The sequence below is a fragment of the Mesocricetus auratus genome, unplaced genomic scaffold, assembly GCF_017639785.1.
Source record: "Mesocricetus auratus isolate SY011 unplaced genomic scaffold, BCM_Maur_2.0 Super-Scaffold_100037, whole genome shotgun sequence".
Taxonomy (NCBI): domain Eukaryota; kingdom Metazoa; phylum Chordata; class Mammalia; order Rodentia; family Cricetidae; genus Mesocricetus; species Mesocricetus auratus.
The window spans coordinates 12,205,703-12,222,508 of NW_024429215.1; positions in this window are offsets into that span (position 1 = coordinate 12,205,703).

Sequence of the window (16,806 nt, forward strand, 5' to 3'; positions counted from 1 at the left end):
GGGGGAGCTCTTGGACACCAGACTGACAGCTGGGAGGCCAGCATGGGACTGATCCAGAACCTCTGAGTGTGAGAGTCAGTGAGGAGGCCTGGACAACCTATGGGGCCCTGGCCAATAGATCAATCTTTATCCCTGAAATTCAAATGGACTTCATGTGTCCTTAACACAAAGAGGGATGGACTCTCAGTCTGGACTCTAAGGGGAGGGCTTGGACCCTGCCCTGAGTGAAATGACAGACTCTGGATATCCCCTATGTGGAAGGAAGTGGGAGTAGGGTGGCATACTAGAGGGGGTGGGTGGGGGGTGTGGACAGAGGGGAGGAAAAAGGAACTGGGATTGACATGTGAAGCAAGCTATTTAAAATTTAAGTAAAAAAATAAAATAAAAAATGAGGTTTTCCAAAATAGAAAAAAAATTTCAACGACAGTTGTCCCTGTTTCATTAGTGTTTAAAAGTTTTAAATTTAGTTGAGCATTATGTAGTTTATCCTTAGTCATCCTCATATCCCCTTCTGTTTAACAAGCATCGCCTTTGGACTATGATTACATATTTAATAAGGCTTTCATATCTTTATTTGTCCTTCAAGCCCTATATATTTATTCCATTCTAAATTCTTTTTCACCTGAGATAAGATTCTAGCATCCAAATTTTGAATAGAGACTTTTTGTATACGCTGGTTGGAATTTTAAGTGTTTTGAGACATTACAGATACATCAGTTTTGGTGTCAATAAGGACTGAAAACTCAATGTCATATGTTTCAAATTTTAGCTTTAGGCTTTCATCATTAGCAAAAATCTGTCAAAATATTTTGTTCTACTATTCCTCAAACCCATTTCCTATTATGTGGGAGCAGCTTTCCCATTGAAATATGAGAGTAATAATAATTGAGCAAACATAATCACCAGCTTCTACTGCATAGTACTTTCACATAAATCATCTATAAATGCATTAAAGACAATTTTATAGAACTTTTAAAAACAATCTCATTTTCCATACCTATCGGAGTTCCCTCTTCCTCCAGTCCTCCCACTCTCCCCAGTATCTCCTCACTCCATGCCCCACTCATTCCTCAGACAGAGGCAACTTTAGGCAACATTATTTAGTAGTTATATAAAATTTAAAAAGAGGATCTATTATATAGATCCCAAGTAACTTGTGAATGTAACAAGTTAATTATTAATAGTGTGGAACAAACAATTTACTTATATTTTATTTTGTGGATAAATACATTTTATACAATCTATCTGTAATTGGTTATTTTTATGAGCTTTTTTCCTTAGTAAACATATTATCTAATAACCTTACAACCTGTTTAATTTCAGGTGAATCGTTTTTATAGAATTTCAAAAAGAATTTTCAAAAAGCAACTTTAAGATCAGAGCCAAATTCTTAGCAATGATAAACAGACAGTATCATACCCAATAATACAGTTCAAAATCATTAATTTTATTGTCTGGTTCATTTACTATAAAAATTAAATACTCGTTTAAATATCAGTTAGACAATGTAAAGAGGAGGACACCCTCTATTCAATGAGTGAATTATATATCTGGAAACTCTTGCATTATTAAAATGGCACTTGGACTTGTCCTGTCAAATATACCTTCAACTAAATATGAAAAATAATAGTAGCACATAATTCGAGAAATTGACTGTAACCTCTCACAAGGGATAATAACATTCATTCACAAAATGTCTTTAAAATATACCTGATCAGAAATTTAGCAATTTTGCTAATATGTATAAACTAGCATTAATCTGAAAGGGTATATTTTTCATACATACTGTATTGCAATAAAAATATATTAATAAATGTGTAATAAAATATATGTGTGTATATATATAAGTACATATACATATATATGTTTACTTATCTTTAAAATTGTGGTTCACAAACATAAGATTAAGAAAAAAATTATCATAATGAATATATTACTGGCCACACATTTCATGTCCTTTTTTATGATTTTCAGAAAGAACATGTATAAGAGGGCAAAAGACAAAATAAACCCATTTTTCACATATGGACACATAGGCACCTTATAGTAATTGAAATTCTGTCACCATATTTTCTGTGTCTATTACAGACTAAGTGTCAAAACATAATTAATCTATCAACTTTTCATCTCTGATCAGATCTCCTACTCTACAATCCCTGTGTTGTGTACTTATCACCTCACTAACGTTTCAGCACAAAGACAAACAAATCACAAGGACCTAAATTTATCCTCACTTGTAATTGTCAATGTGCCTTTCTTCTGTATTTCCATTTTCCAGACTTATGTTAAAATTCAGTATAAACTATTTTTCTCAATCTCAGGTCTCTTGGATCTTGCAGCTACAGTAATTTTGCATCTAATAAAAGAGATCTTACTTCCTTCATAATAAAGTCTGTGTAGGTATTTCTTGACAGTTGAGTATGAGACATTTTACTAACTTAACTGCCACTGTCCTCTACTATAAAAGGCACAAACCTAGGACAATACTGTGAGAGTTCACAATCAACATCTAGGTGAGCTCCAGAAAATATCCATAACCAGTTTTAATAATTAGAAAAACATAAATGAAATGGAACAAATGATATAAAATTGAAAGAATCTAAAATGTTGTTAATGAAAATCATAGCAAAATGTTGTAAATAATTTTGAAGCATTTTAACTAGAAGATCTCCCAACTCTGAGTCTCACATTCTGACTTGCTAATTAATCATCAGCAGATAGTACAGGCATTCCCTCTCACTCTGCGATCATCACATAGGGACTCTGTAGTCACTGTGATCACTGGCATCATTTCTTCTGAATGGAGAATAACTGCATGTTGAAAATGGCTCAAAACAAAAATTCAAATTGCAAGATATTCAATCTGCAGGGAAAAACATGTAAATATCCCAACTCTAGGCAGCTGAACGAACTGCAAATGAATGCAAAGAGATTGAGAATATCAAATGTGTAAAATAACATGGATTAAAAACATTGTTATTCTTTGAGAGGAGAGAAAATGGAACAGGAAGACATACGTGAGAAAGAGCTTTGTGAGTACATGAGAGGGGATGCCAGGGTGGGAAATAAAATTAAATTTATGTCAATCCAAACTTACTTGAGGACAATGAAATTTGAGTAATGAAAAGGAATAACATTTGCAACCACTTACCTGGTATAAGTATTTCTGTCACCTGTAAAATTAATTCTGTGGTCATGAACACAATTAAAAAGTGGAACAAATATAGCAATCACCACATTTCCATCATGATATAAATGCTTTTGTTCTTTTGAATAGCATTGAGAAGAATTAAAGGAGTAAAAGGGAACAAGATTTTGCAGGAACCAGAAAAGAAAAATCCAAGAGAACATCATAAAAAGATCTATCAATCACAGTCTAAGTATGCGGCACATAGATCCCTTTGATTTCAGCAGCTACATATAGAGTTCATTTGTTTGTGAACCCAAGGGGTTGTAATATTGTGGGTGCCTGAAGTCATCATTCTAATGATAATTCTTTTGATAAGCCTCATCTACATTCCATGGAGAATTTTTGAATACATTTCTCCTTGAGACTTCACATATGAGACCCTGCATTCAAGATAATAACAAGCTTCAAATGACATTTGGGATCTTGAACCACAGGCACTATGATTTCATCTAAGAGGACATACAACAAGACCCCAGGGATGACTCCTCTTGAATTCACCTGCCTAGAGCCCTCTACTACAAATGATACACAAGACACTGAACTGGAATGATGCAAGGACCTTGCAAGGGAGGATGCCAAGGGAAATGAGTGGGAAAACATCCTGAAATAGATCCAACAGGACTGTCCCAGGGAAAATCAGTGGAAAACGCTGTTCATTAAAACTGATGATCATCTATGCGGATATAGCTTGGCAATGGCTTGGAGGAATCTGAAATCACTTTTTGTGCAAATCTTTCATGTCTGCATAGCAATATTTATTTCATGTCACACTGTAATCCAAAATATTTTCTTTCTCCTTCCTAGGAAACTTTATCTTGATAGAGGTTATAAGTGGCTCAATTGTTTTTTCTTCTAGATGTTTCTTTTAAGATAACAATAGTCCTGATACCTGAGACTGTGATTTAAATTGGGTTATTTTATGAGGTGAACAGTATGAATAAGTTCTTAATTTTTGGAACTCATGTAGCTGGAAAGACTGATCACCATGATTCAAATATCAGTCAACATGCATAAAGCCTTTGAATCTATTTGGTTGTAGGCATTACAGACACATTTCTGGGTGTGGATTTTTCGATTCAGATAGCACAGATCCTTGGTACCTGCTTTTCTTTGGGTCCTTCATATAAATATCTATATTTTCTCATTGCTACACTGCTACATTTAAATCTGTCACTGGAGACATACTGGGCAGGAAAGATATAACCCAATAGTCTGTATTTAAAAAGAAGTGAGTTACTTAAGTGTTTCAAATGAATTACATAAAATCTCATTAAGGAAAAAACTGCTTGCTTATTCATTACTATTGTGCCTTGCAGTAGGACTTTTGCAACAAAATTATCTAGACATAAATGAAGAACAACCATCATAAATTCTACCTATTCTTAGAATATACAAAGTAAATACCAAAGTAGACACCAGACAAGCAAATCAATTATAACTAATTTTCAAAACTGGAAAAATTATTCTTCTAACACAGAATTGTTGTTTCTTCAATGTCTGATGTCATACTTTGTGAATGTAGCACATTTTATTCATGGATATAATACAAAAATCTGCATCTGAGATTGAAATTTATGTATATCAATTAACTCTGCCCCATTATTTGTACCTCCAAAGAAAAAATAATTTGTATTCTATATAAATAAAGCTGCGAGATAATTATTCTAGAAAAGACTATGTGAAGAATTTGTCCTATACTGAGTTGCACAATACTGATTCAGCCATATCTGATGGGAACAGCAATAGTCATAGTCATCAAAGCTGCTTGATAAAGATCCAGTAAAGTTGAGCCACATGATTGTTGTCTTGTCATTTTTAGTTTGGATCTCAGCATGTTGCATTCTTAGGGAAATATTAATATTTGAAAAATGTAGGGATATTGCATTTTTTGAAATTTCTTATGGATCATTTTTGCCTTCTTCCAAAAGAGCTACTTCTATGATTCTCCAGGAAGCATAGTACCCATCCCACATTTAAGGAGATATCATTCTATTTGAACATTTTCCTTACAAATTGGAGGTTGTGACAAACATACAGAAGCCAAAGGCCACTTTAATAGACTAGAAACATCTTACCAGTACTTACTGAGATACAATAAAGTAAAGTTAGAAACATGAACCAGATTCAGTGGGCTAGAGGAGTTGACTGCAGATCAGAACACAAGCCTCTCCCCACTACACATTCAGGTAATTATGTGACATACAGAGCAACAAAGTGAAATTAGAGGATGACATTGAAATTATAGACTTCATTATTGTGTGTTTTCCTTCTTTCATCAGCCTCAGAGTTAGTTTTTCTCCCTGAAAAAGTCCACTGACTTTGTATACCCCATCCCTCCACAGTCCTTTTTGAGACTTGCCCAGAGGGCATTAATATTTTGTTATGTGGATGCTAAATTATATGGAGAACACAGCTCTTTCTCTCTCTCTCTCTCTCTCTCTCTCTCTTTCTCTCTCTGTCTATCTCTTTCTCTCCCTCTCCCTCCCTCTCCCTCTCTTCTTCTTCTTCTTCTTCTCACCCTCTTTATAGTTTTGTCACATCATGTCCAAAGATAATACATTTAAAATATATTCACAAATACTTCCTTTTTTCTTGCTCTTTTGAGACACAATCTAAATTTGTAACTCATTATCTGGAACACATGGTCATTTTCATTCCCCAGCTTTCTAACTTGTTCTTAACTGTGACTCTTATTTAGAATGTATACTCTATGCATTGAGTATTAACTGAAAGTTGATTTTTTTAGCAAAATAGATTTTTTTATGAAGGCTGTATAATAGGTCTTAAAGTGCTTCTTTGGGGAAGTTTGAGGCCATTCTGGGATATGGTTAGATCATGTATTTGTTTGTTTTTTCTTTTTGGAAATATACCTTTGTTGTATACAATTTTGTCAGTAATTGTGTGTCTCTTTTTCAACCTGCTGGTCCGTTCCAATGAAATGACTCTTAAAGTCCACATATATTGCTGATTTAACTTCTGTGGCTACTTAGGGTACATGAACAAGTTTGACCTGTAGTCACTAGAAGAGAGTCCTATCAGACCTTTCCAAGAAATCATTAGCTATTTTGGCACATTTCTTTTCCATGCCAGTATTGCAGTAGCATTTGTCATATATCATGAAAAATTCTTCTGGGACCTTGCTTGTGTTGATTGGCTGATATCTTTTTTTAATAATGTATATTTATATTTTTATTATGGTTATGTATGTTCCAGTTTTCCCAGATCTCTCCAAGACCTTTATCATGAAGGGGTGTTGGATTTGTCAAAGGCTTTTTCAGCATCTAGTGAGATGATCATGTGATTTTTGTTTTTAAGCCTGTTTATATGGTGGATTACATTGATGGATATTCATATGTTGAACAATCTCTGCATCCCTGGGATGAAACCAAATTGATTGTGGTGCATGAATGTTTTGTTGTGTTCTTGGATCCGATTATCCAGTATTTTATTGAGTATTTTTGTTCATTAGGGATATTGGTCTGAAGTTTTCTTTCTTAGTTGTATCTTTGTGTGGCTTGGGGATCAAGGTTATTGAAGCCTTGTAGAAAGATTTTGTCTAAGACCCTTCTGATTATATTGCATGGAGTACTTTGAGAATAATTGGTATAAGCTATTCTTTGAATTTCTGGTAGAATTGTGCACTGAGGCCATCTGGATCTGGGCTTTCTTTGGTTGAGACACTTTTGATCACTACTTCTCTTTCTGTAGTGGTTATAGGTCTATTTAAATTTCTACTCTATTCTTGATTTGATTTTGGCAAATGATAGCTATTCAGGAAGTCATCCATTTCCTTTAAATTTTTTAATTTTGTGAAGTACAGGTTTTCAAAATATGACTTGATGGTTCCCCGAAGTTCCTCAGAATCTGTTGTTATGTCCCACTTTTCATTTATGATTTTGCTAATTTGCATGTTCACAATCTGCTATTTGGAAAGTTTGGACAAAGGTTGGTCTATCTTTTTAATTTTCTCAAAGAACCAACTCTTCGTTGTATTGATCATTTGTATTGTTTTCCTAGTGCCTACATTATTGATTTCAGGCCTCAGTTTGATTATTTCCTGGGGGAGTTTGCTTAGTTGTGTTCAGAGCTTTCAGCTGTGCTGCTAATTCTCTAGTATAATTATTCTCCAGTTTATTCATGTGGGCACTTAGTGCTATGAACTTCCCCGGTAGCACTGATTTCAAAGTGTCTGATAGGTTTGAGTATGTTGTGTATTCATTGCCATTGAAACTAGGAAGTCTTTAATCACTTTTTTTATTTCTTCTTTGAGTTTGTAGGGTTTCTGCAATTTGTGTTGTTGTTTAATTCCAAATTTAATGCATGGTGGTCTGATAAGTTGCATGGAGTTATACCAATTTTTTGTAGCTACTGAGGTTTGATATTTTGCCAAGTTTGTGCTTGATTTTTGAGAAGGTTCCATGTGATGGTGAGAAGAATCTATATTCTTTTTCATGTGCATGGAATGTTCTATAGATGTTTGTTTATCCCATTTGGGTCATTACTTCTATTAGACCCTTGGCTTCTTTGTTGAGTTTCTGTCTGGTATTCCTGTCTAGTGGTGAGAGTATGGTGTTGAAAACACCTACTGTAAGTTTGTGGGGCTTCCCCCACTTGTTTCTTGAGTGCATTTGATTGGAAAATCCTTTCACAACTTTTAACTCTCAGATAATGTCTGTCTTTGAGGGTGAGTTGTGTTTCTTGTATGCAGCAGAAGGATGGGTTCTGTCTTCAAATCCGTTCTATTAGCCTGTGTCATTTTATTCGTGAGTTAAGGCCATTAATATTGAGGGATATTAATGGCCATTGATTCCTCATTCTTCTTTGAATTGGAATGGTTTTTGGTGGTGGAATTCCTTCCCCCCTTTTCTTTTGGCTGTTGGTAAGGGGGATTATCTAATTCCTATGTTTTTCTGGTTGTAGTTAACTTGCTTGGGTTGGAGATTTTGTTCCAGAAATTTCTGTAGGGCTGGGATAGTAGATATGTATTGCTTGAATCTAATTTTGTCACAGAATATCTTGTTTTCTCCATCTATAGTGCTTGAGAGCTTTACCAGGTATAGTAGTCTGGGCTGGCATCCATGGTCTTTTAGTGTTGGTAGAATATCTATCCAGGACCTTCTGCCTTTCAGATTTTCCATAGAGAAGTCAGGTGTAATTCTGATATGTTTGCCTTTATATGCTACTTGGCTTTTTTCCTTAGCTGTTCTTAATATTTTTCTTTATTCTCTATATTTGGGGTCTTGATTATTATGTGTCGAGGGGACTTTTTTTGTGATCCACTCTATTTGGTGTTCTGTAAGATTCTTGCACCTTCATTGGCATGTCTTTCTTTAGTTTGGGAAAGTTTTCTCCTATGATTTTGTTGAATATGTTTTCTGCCCCTTTGAGGTGGTTTACTTCGCATTCTTCTATACCTATTATTCTTAAGTTAGCCTATTGGAAACCTCAGAACATGTCTATGGTATGGTGAACATATTTCAAATTGCCAAATTCTGGGAAATGAAATACTTCCATTTGCAAAAGTTCATTTCTGTGAATACCTTTAGGATTACAACCTGCTGGTAATGGAGTTTGATTGTAGAATGAGCAACTGGGTCAATTTCTAACTATTTCTTTGGCTTGTTGCCAGGTTATAGAAAAATCATTATTTAAGCCTTTGCTGTTGACATGGTGTTTCTTATGAAACTCTGAAGCTTCCAACACATTACCTACTAATAAACGATCAATTTTATCATTGCCTTGTGCCAGAGGACCTGGCAGACCTGTATGGGATCTGTTGTGTGTGTATATATATATATATATATATATATATATATATATATATATATATATAGGATGAGTCCTGTTTCTGGTAGTTTCCTGCAATTGTAAAAATAGGGAGGTTAATTCTGTACTATCAGGAACAAATTCTGCAGTCTCAATGTACAAGACAACTCTTTCTGCATACTGAAAAGCCATGACTATATTGAGAGGCTCTGTAAAGTCTTTAAGTACCATGGGAATGGCATATTTGTACAGAGTTGTAAGGGCTTTGAACTACTTTACTTATATTTCCTAATTTATACCCTTCCTTACCTGATTTGTTTGCATCCATGTAGAAGGTAAGAACTCCAGAAATAGCGGTTTGCCTCACGATACGTAGAAGAATCCAAATTGTTTTCTTTATGAATTTGATTCTCCTGTTTTGGGATAGTTATTACTAATACTTCCCAAAAGGTCACTGCAAGCTATTTGCCAATACTCATTTTCCTTCCATAAGGAGGAAATTTCCTCATTCGTTAAAGGTACAATAATTTCAGCTGGGTCTTTCCCAGTCAGTTGACGAAGCCTTAACTTACCTATTAATATCAAATCAGAGATCTTTTCTATATAGGTTTTCAATTTTTTATTCTGTTTGTGTGGCAGAAATACCCATTCTAGTATGATGTCTTCCCTCTGCATTAATATTCCTGAGGGGTATTCTCTAGATGGTAAAATAACCAGAATACAGTCCAGATTTGGATTCACACGGTCCACATGTGCTTCTAATATTCTCTTTTCTACCCATTCTAATTATTTTTCAGTCTCAGCTGATAGTACTCATGGGCTGTTTAGTTCTTTATCTCCTTTTAAAGCCATTTTCAGGTGTTTTAAATCATGCCCTTCTACACCAATAATTGTCTGTAATTGAGAGATTTCTCCTAGTAATTTTTGAAGAACTTTAAGTGTCCAGTAAGGATCTGTTCTGATCTATACTTTCTGTGGTCTAATTTCCTGAGCATCTATTTTATAACCTAAAGAGTTAATAGAATATCCTCTTTGTATTTTTTCTGGGGCAATTTGTAATCCCCCAGCAAGGCAAAGTTTCCTTTACTGCTTCAAACATCTTTTCCAAACTATCCTTATTTGAATCACACAGTAATATGTCATCCATTTAATGATATAACATGAATTATTTCTAGAGGTTTATTCACAAAATATTGACAGAAAGTTCAGCTGTTTAGCATACCTTGAGGTAGTACCTTCCACTGGAATCTCTGTAACGGACGGGAATTATTATAAGTTGGTACCGTGAAGGCGAACTTTTCTCTGTCGTTTTCTTGTAATGTTATGGTGAAGAAGCAATCTTTTAAGTGTATAACTATAATTGGCCAATCCTTAGGAATTAGAGAAGGTAACGGCATTCCAGGTTGTAGAGACCCCATAGGCTGAATTAACTTGTTGATGGCTCTAAGATCAGCATCCATTCTCTACTTACCAGACTTCTTCTTGACAACACAACAGGTGAATTCCATGCACTAGTTGATTCCTCAATATGTCCAGCATCTATCTGTTCCTTCTCCAAAGCCTCTAACTTCTCAGATGTCATAGGCCATTGACCCACCCAGACAGGTTCATCTGTCAGCCAGTTTAAGGATAGAGCTTTTGGTTGCTCTGTAGGTTTGGCATCAGCATCCTGCTTCTGTACAGCCTGTACATTTGGCATCTGTTTTCTGTACTGCCTTACTATATTATTTCTACCACTAAGATCTTGTCTATAATTCCTAGCTGATAAAGGAGGAATGTTAATCTGCATATTCCATTGCTGTAATAGATCACGACCCCAGAGGTTTATAACATTATCTGCAACATATGGCTTTAACCTTCCTCTCTGTCCTTCTGGCCCAATAAAGTCAATCCATCTAACGCTCTGTTTAACTTCAGATAGGGTTGCAATCCCTAAGAATTGAACGTTAACCTCTTTAAAGCCCAATTTGGGGCCCAGGACTTCTGATTAACGATGGTGATGTCACTTCCAATGTCTAAAATGCCATTAATCGCCATATTATTTACTTTAACTGGTAACTTGGGTCTATGAAATTGTATAGAAGTTTGCCAAAATATGTTTTCTATTTCCTCCTGATATAATTGATTCATCCTCTGGAGATAATATATTATCCAGTGCCGAATTATTTACAACGGGCAGTGGATCTCCTAATTATCCTGGGAGAGGCTGTCCTCCACTGTCACTGGGAATGACCGGATAATCTTTCTTTCTGGGGCCTACTTGAGGCCCCGATTCCTGTTTCCTGTCAATAAAGATCTACCTTGTCTATCTCTAGTCGACCAGCATTATTTGGTCCAATGTTTTCCCTTTCCTCACCTCCTGCAGAGACCAGGAGGCTGAGGCCTTCTGCTTGATGCATTCTGGTGAAAGCATTATTTCTAGGAATGCGTTGTCTACAGTTCCAACTCAGATGTCTTATTTTACCACAGTTAAACCACGTGGCATTTTTATGTCTATTAAAATTCTTGAATATTGCCTTCACTACCCAGGCCTCTATACGTCATGGGTAGGGTATTTGGCATCTTGGTGCAGCCTCAAGCCTGTAGAAATAGCTTCACCTACCCAAGCTCCTGTATCCTCACTTTTACATTCCACATTAGCTATAAGTAGGACACATTCCTCCAATGGTGCTGATCTTATTTTAAATGGCCAAATTACCAGCCTGTATTGATGATTTGCATTCTCTTATGATAAAGATTCTATAAGGAGTCGCCTAGATTCTGGATTTGCTACCTGTACATCTATTGCTCTGGGTAATCTCTCTAAAAATTCAGGAGTGCTCCACTACAAGGAAAATAGTGTTTACTAGCTCCATATAATTAACTCCAAATGCATTCAAAACAAAAAAATTAAGTGTTCAAAGTGCAGAACATCTGGAGTACTAAAGGGACCAGAGCTTTCTGAATTTGCCAATATGTGTTTAATAGAACAAGCATTAAGGTTGCCTACATTAACAGTGATTTCAACAAGGATAATTCAAAGCACCGTCCTTATCCCAATTCTCTGCACATATGCAGCCAGCAGACTGAACATACTTAAGAGTTTCCCCACAGGCCCAGAGAATTGCAAAGAACATGCAAGTCTCTTAGGACTACGGAGAAATAAATTGGGGCAAAGAGGACCATCAGGACCACACGGGGAAATGGAAGTCTAGGAAGTAACACTGCAAACACTGCTTCTTGCCACTTATTCCCACCCAGGCATGGGAGGACCCTCCATACTTGCTTCAATGGCTCAAATAGTCAATTGTCCCATTCTGGGTATAGTATCCCCAAACTCACCATGTTGTGGTTTTCTAGCTACTATAGCCTCAGCTCCCTGAAGCAGCACTCTGAGCACACATTGCAAGACCACCAGAACAGCTTCTCTGTAAAGCCAAGCCTGAAGATGGTGGCAGGATGGACCCAGCAGATATTCTGAGTGGCAGGTTGCCTGGAGGTCATGATTGGTCACTGAAGTCTGAGAAAAAAAAGAGATCCTCCCATAGGGTTACACTGTGCTTTAAGGCACAGCCCATTGGTTCCTGATCCTGCCTTCCAACCTGGACAAAGACCTTTTCTGAGTCAGCACATATCTGCATTTCAATAGCTTCTGCATCTGTCTGGAACAGCGGACTCTACTCTCCATGATTGCCATAGGCACTTCCTCTTCTTTGTTCTGAACACAGAGTAGCCAGCAAACCTTTACAGTCCTCTCTACTATGTGTAGTGCAGTGAAATTATGTTACAGAGGTTAAAGAGTAGCCATAATATTAACAACTATAGAGTGACTTCAACTGTGCATTGGAGGAGCATGCCTTTAATCCCAGAACTCAGCAGGCAGAGGCAGGTGGATCTCTGTGAGGTCTAGACCAGCCTGGTCTACAGTTCAAGTTCCAGAACAACCTCCAAAACAATACAGAGTAATTTTGTCTTAAAACCCCCTCCAAAAAAGAGTGATTTGGGGCTACAATAGGAAAGGTTTGTAATATGGCTACATGTTGAGGTCATGTGACCTGAACTTGCTTTTAATCTAGTTGCAATCGGGACTTCAGACAACCAAGAAAGAAAATCAGGAACTAGATCACAAACAAGTTAAAGGGAATTTTGCTTATCAGAAAACTGGATAATGACTCCATTGCTTTAGGAGATACATTCCAGAAATCTACAGCAAAGTGTTGACAAATAAATAGTAATGTAGAGTAGCCCTCATGTAATGTTGAATACTTTACATCAATGGATGTATAGGTCCTGACAGAGGTGAGTGGTGTAAGAAACCACCTGTTGGAATTCAAGCAGGCCTCATAGGGATGAAGTTCTAGTGCATGGAAGGTGAAGTCACATCTATTTTCTCTAAATATGCACTAGAGAACACTTGAATAACTGTAATCAGACGACCTGAGTTACACTGGATTTCTGGGATCCTCCAGATTCCTGAGAGGAAGGAGACTCTGAATTTATGAAGTGGTCTGTCCATCTAAGACAGAAGCAATTAATTTAAAGAAGGTCACATTTCTTAGATTGGCCAGTATGCCGTAGTGAATCATGGGAAGGAAATTCCCTTGGAAAACTAGCTGTTTTCCCATTATTGGCTCATTCTACCAAATAGATTAGTTGTAAGCACAATTCATCCAATGCTCTGCTTTAAATTGGACACTGGAAGGAGGACATGAGATACAAGGAAAGCTGATTAAAGCCAGGATGCTGACCCCTCTCCTATACATACCTAAGCTGGCATTGCCTCAGCATGTTCCTTCCAAACACGACTTGGATCCTCTGTCTCTCAGTAAACAGTTATGACACAGGCTGAAGTCAGTGATTTACTCAGTTGGAACCTTTGCATCCTCCCGATTTCATCTTCTCTCTTTCTTCCTTGGTTTGTTTTATCCTCCCTGGTTCTCTTCTCACTGGTTCCATACCTGATATTTTAGGTGTCCATGTAATATGTCACAGCTGTTACCTTCTCCAGGAGTTATCACTTCTCAGAATACAAGCTACATTCCCTGTTAGAGCTGTAAGAAGAATAACCACTGCCCAAGGTCCTAAGCCTTCCCTTATCCACAGATTCTCCAAAGAAGGATTCAACTCTCCATGGTTCTAAAGAAAAAAAGTGTATGACTTTATTAAACATTGCACACACACATAAACACACACACACACACATACACACACACACACATACAAGACACACACACAGACAAACTTAACTAGGTCAATATTTTACATCAGTTATTTTGGAGATATGTAAAAATATTTATGATTTTAACTTTTTATGAGTAACCATCCACACATATTTAAACTTTTTGTTTGTTTATTTGCATTTGTATTATAATAATATAGAGGGCTTAAATATCTACCTACAATCTGATGTACTTGGACAATTGAGGCAGAAAATAAAAAATTTGCCTTACATCTGGGTAATAGAGTAATGTATGCTGTTTGAAAACTACAAAGTCTTACATGGTCCGAGTCTTTCTCTCCATTGTCTAGAATATACTTTTGATCTTACCTTGTGTTTGCTTCTTTATTATACTTCTCTAGTTTGAGTTTCCTGGGACTTGATTAGACATACTGAGATAACTTCTTTTATATGATTTGTCTAAAAATAATTACTCCAATGTAAAGAAGGGATACCTATTAAAGATCAAGAGGTATACAGAACATCAAATAGACAGGGCCAGAAAAGGAACACAGCATGACACATAATTAAAACCATAAATGTTGAGAGCAAAAATACACTAAAATATACAAAGGAAAGAGATCACAACACATGCAAAAGGCTGACCTATTAGAACAATTACTGAATTTACAATGGATGCTCTGAAATACAGATGTTTCTGGGGGGATGTTCTACAAATTTCCACAGACCACAGATGCCAACGGAGAGCACTATACCCAATAACAATAACATATCATTCACATCAACAGAAGATAAACAGTGCCACTTTACAGTCCTCAGCTGCCACCAATGGGCCTCAAAGTCATGATACTCCTACATCAGGTTCTTAAACGTTGTGATTACATAAATGTGCAGCTATGTCTGGATAGTCCATTAATGGCCAAGCAAAGAAAGTTTCCTTAATACTTCTTGAAGATTTTACCTAATAATATAAACTATTACACAACATAATTCCAAACATGCTTTCCTGAAAGAAAAGCTGACTGTACAGGATGAAAGGGATTGAGAAATGGATACCAGAGTGAGAAATTGAGACATGAGCAACACAGCACGCCCTGAAAACATAAGGGATTAGTCATGGCTTACAGGTTCCACCTCCTGGCAGTGAACTTCCTGTTTTCAATGGTCAAATGGCTTAGCCCCATAAACTTAACCCTTGCCTAAGTCTCCACACCTAATCCAGCAATAGATGTAGGACAAGGGAACTACAATCAGGTAGTGTACTAAGATCAAAGAATGCAAAGATTATCCTCGAATGTCCAAAGTCACAGTGACATAGAGAAAAAGTTACTGGGTATGACCTCAAGGCTTCAAATGCCCTCAAACCCACAGACTAAGACAGGAGTAACAACATCAGGAGACATGATATATGCATATAACCATTGGGAAATTGGAATGACTCTCAAAATTATCTAAGGCCACATGACCAGTTACAAAAATGAGAATTATAACTGACATGAGTATTTCTATTGTATTTTGTGAATACTGTTTTTGTACAGACATTTGTATGTGTTCATATTCAGGCATTTGTACGGGCCTGTCCTTGAGTTTCTAGCAGGATATGACTCAGTTGTAGCCACTAAGAGCATCACCTGCATACATCCACTTAGTTCCCTTTTAAAAGGGTCCTTCCCAGCTACCATCTCTCTCTCCCCCCTCTGTTTGTTCCTCCCTCCTTCTCTTTCTCTCTGCTTCTCTTTCCCACCTATTTCTCTACCTCTCTCTTCTGTTCTGCCTTTCCTGTCCCAGAGGCCAGTCACTCCCCTCCCCTTTGCATTTTCCCATTCACTTTATTCCAATAAAAGTTGAATGGAATCCTTCTCTCATAGGATACATTCTTAAATTTTCTTTCAAATTCCTCACCATATGTGGTAACATCAATTAGGAGAATATCAGAGGTTATCAGATGCACATTTGTGACACTAGGAAAATGTCCCCCAAGGGGACATTGACATTATTCTAATTATATAATGCATTTGTGATTGTATGTGGGCAGTTATATTGTGTTTAGGCATAATTATGACCTGGTTATTGTTTTTCTTTTGGAAATGAATTATGGCATATGATGATATGATTGTGTTTCAAATTGACAAGGGATGGATTTCGATGGCTATTCTTCATTGTTGACTTGACTATATCTAGAATGAAGTACAGTTTTGAAATGGATGGCAGAGTTGTGATTTGAACCTTCTGGCAAGAAGATAACATGCCTTTCATCCAGATCCTGAGACTGGATGACACATGCCTTCAATCCAGACCTTGAGTCCGTAAGGCACACCTGTATTTTAGTCACTCCTTTTGCTTGAAGAACAATGGATAGAGAAGGTAGTGTGTTAGTTCTTGGTCTGCTTTCTCTCCTCTTGTCAGAACATCCATCCCTTCCTGGCATTGAAGCCCACTACTTTGGGATGTGATCATATAAAAATATTTTTTAAAAACTGAATCAACAAGTCTTGTGGGCCTGAGAAACTCTAGAGTCTTCAGCCTGTCATTCAGTACTTGCCATTTTGGGCTGCAGTTTATAAGGCATTCCAATAAATCTGCATATACCCATACGCAGATAGAAGATAGATGATAAATAGATAGATAGATAGATAGATAGACAAATAGATAGATGGTAGATACATAGATGATAGATGAATAGATGATAGAT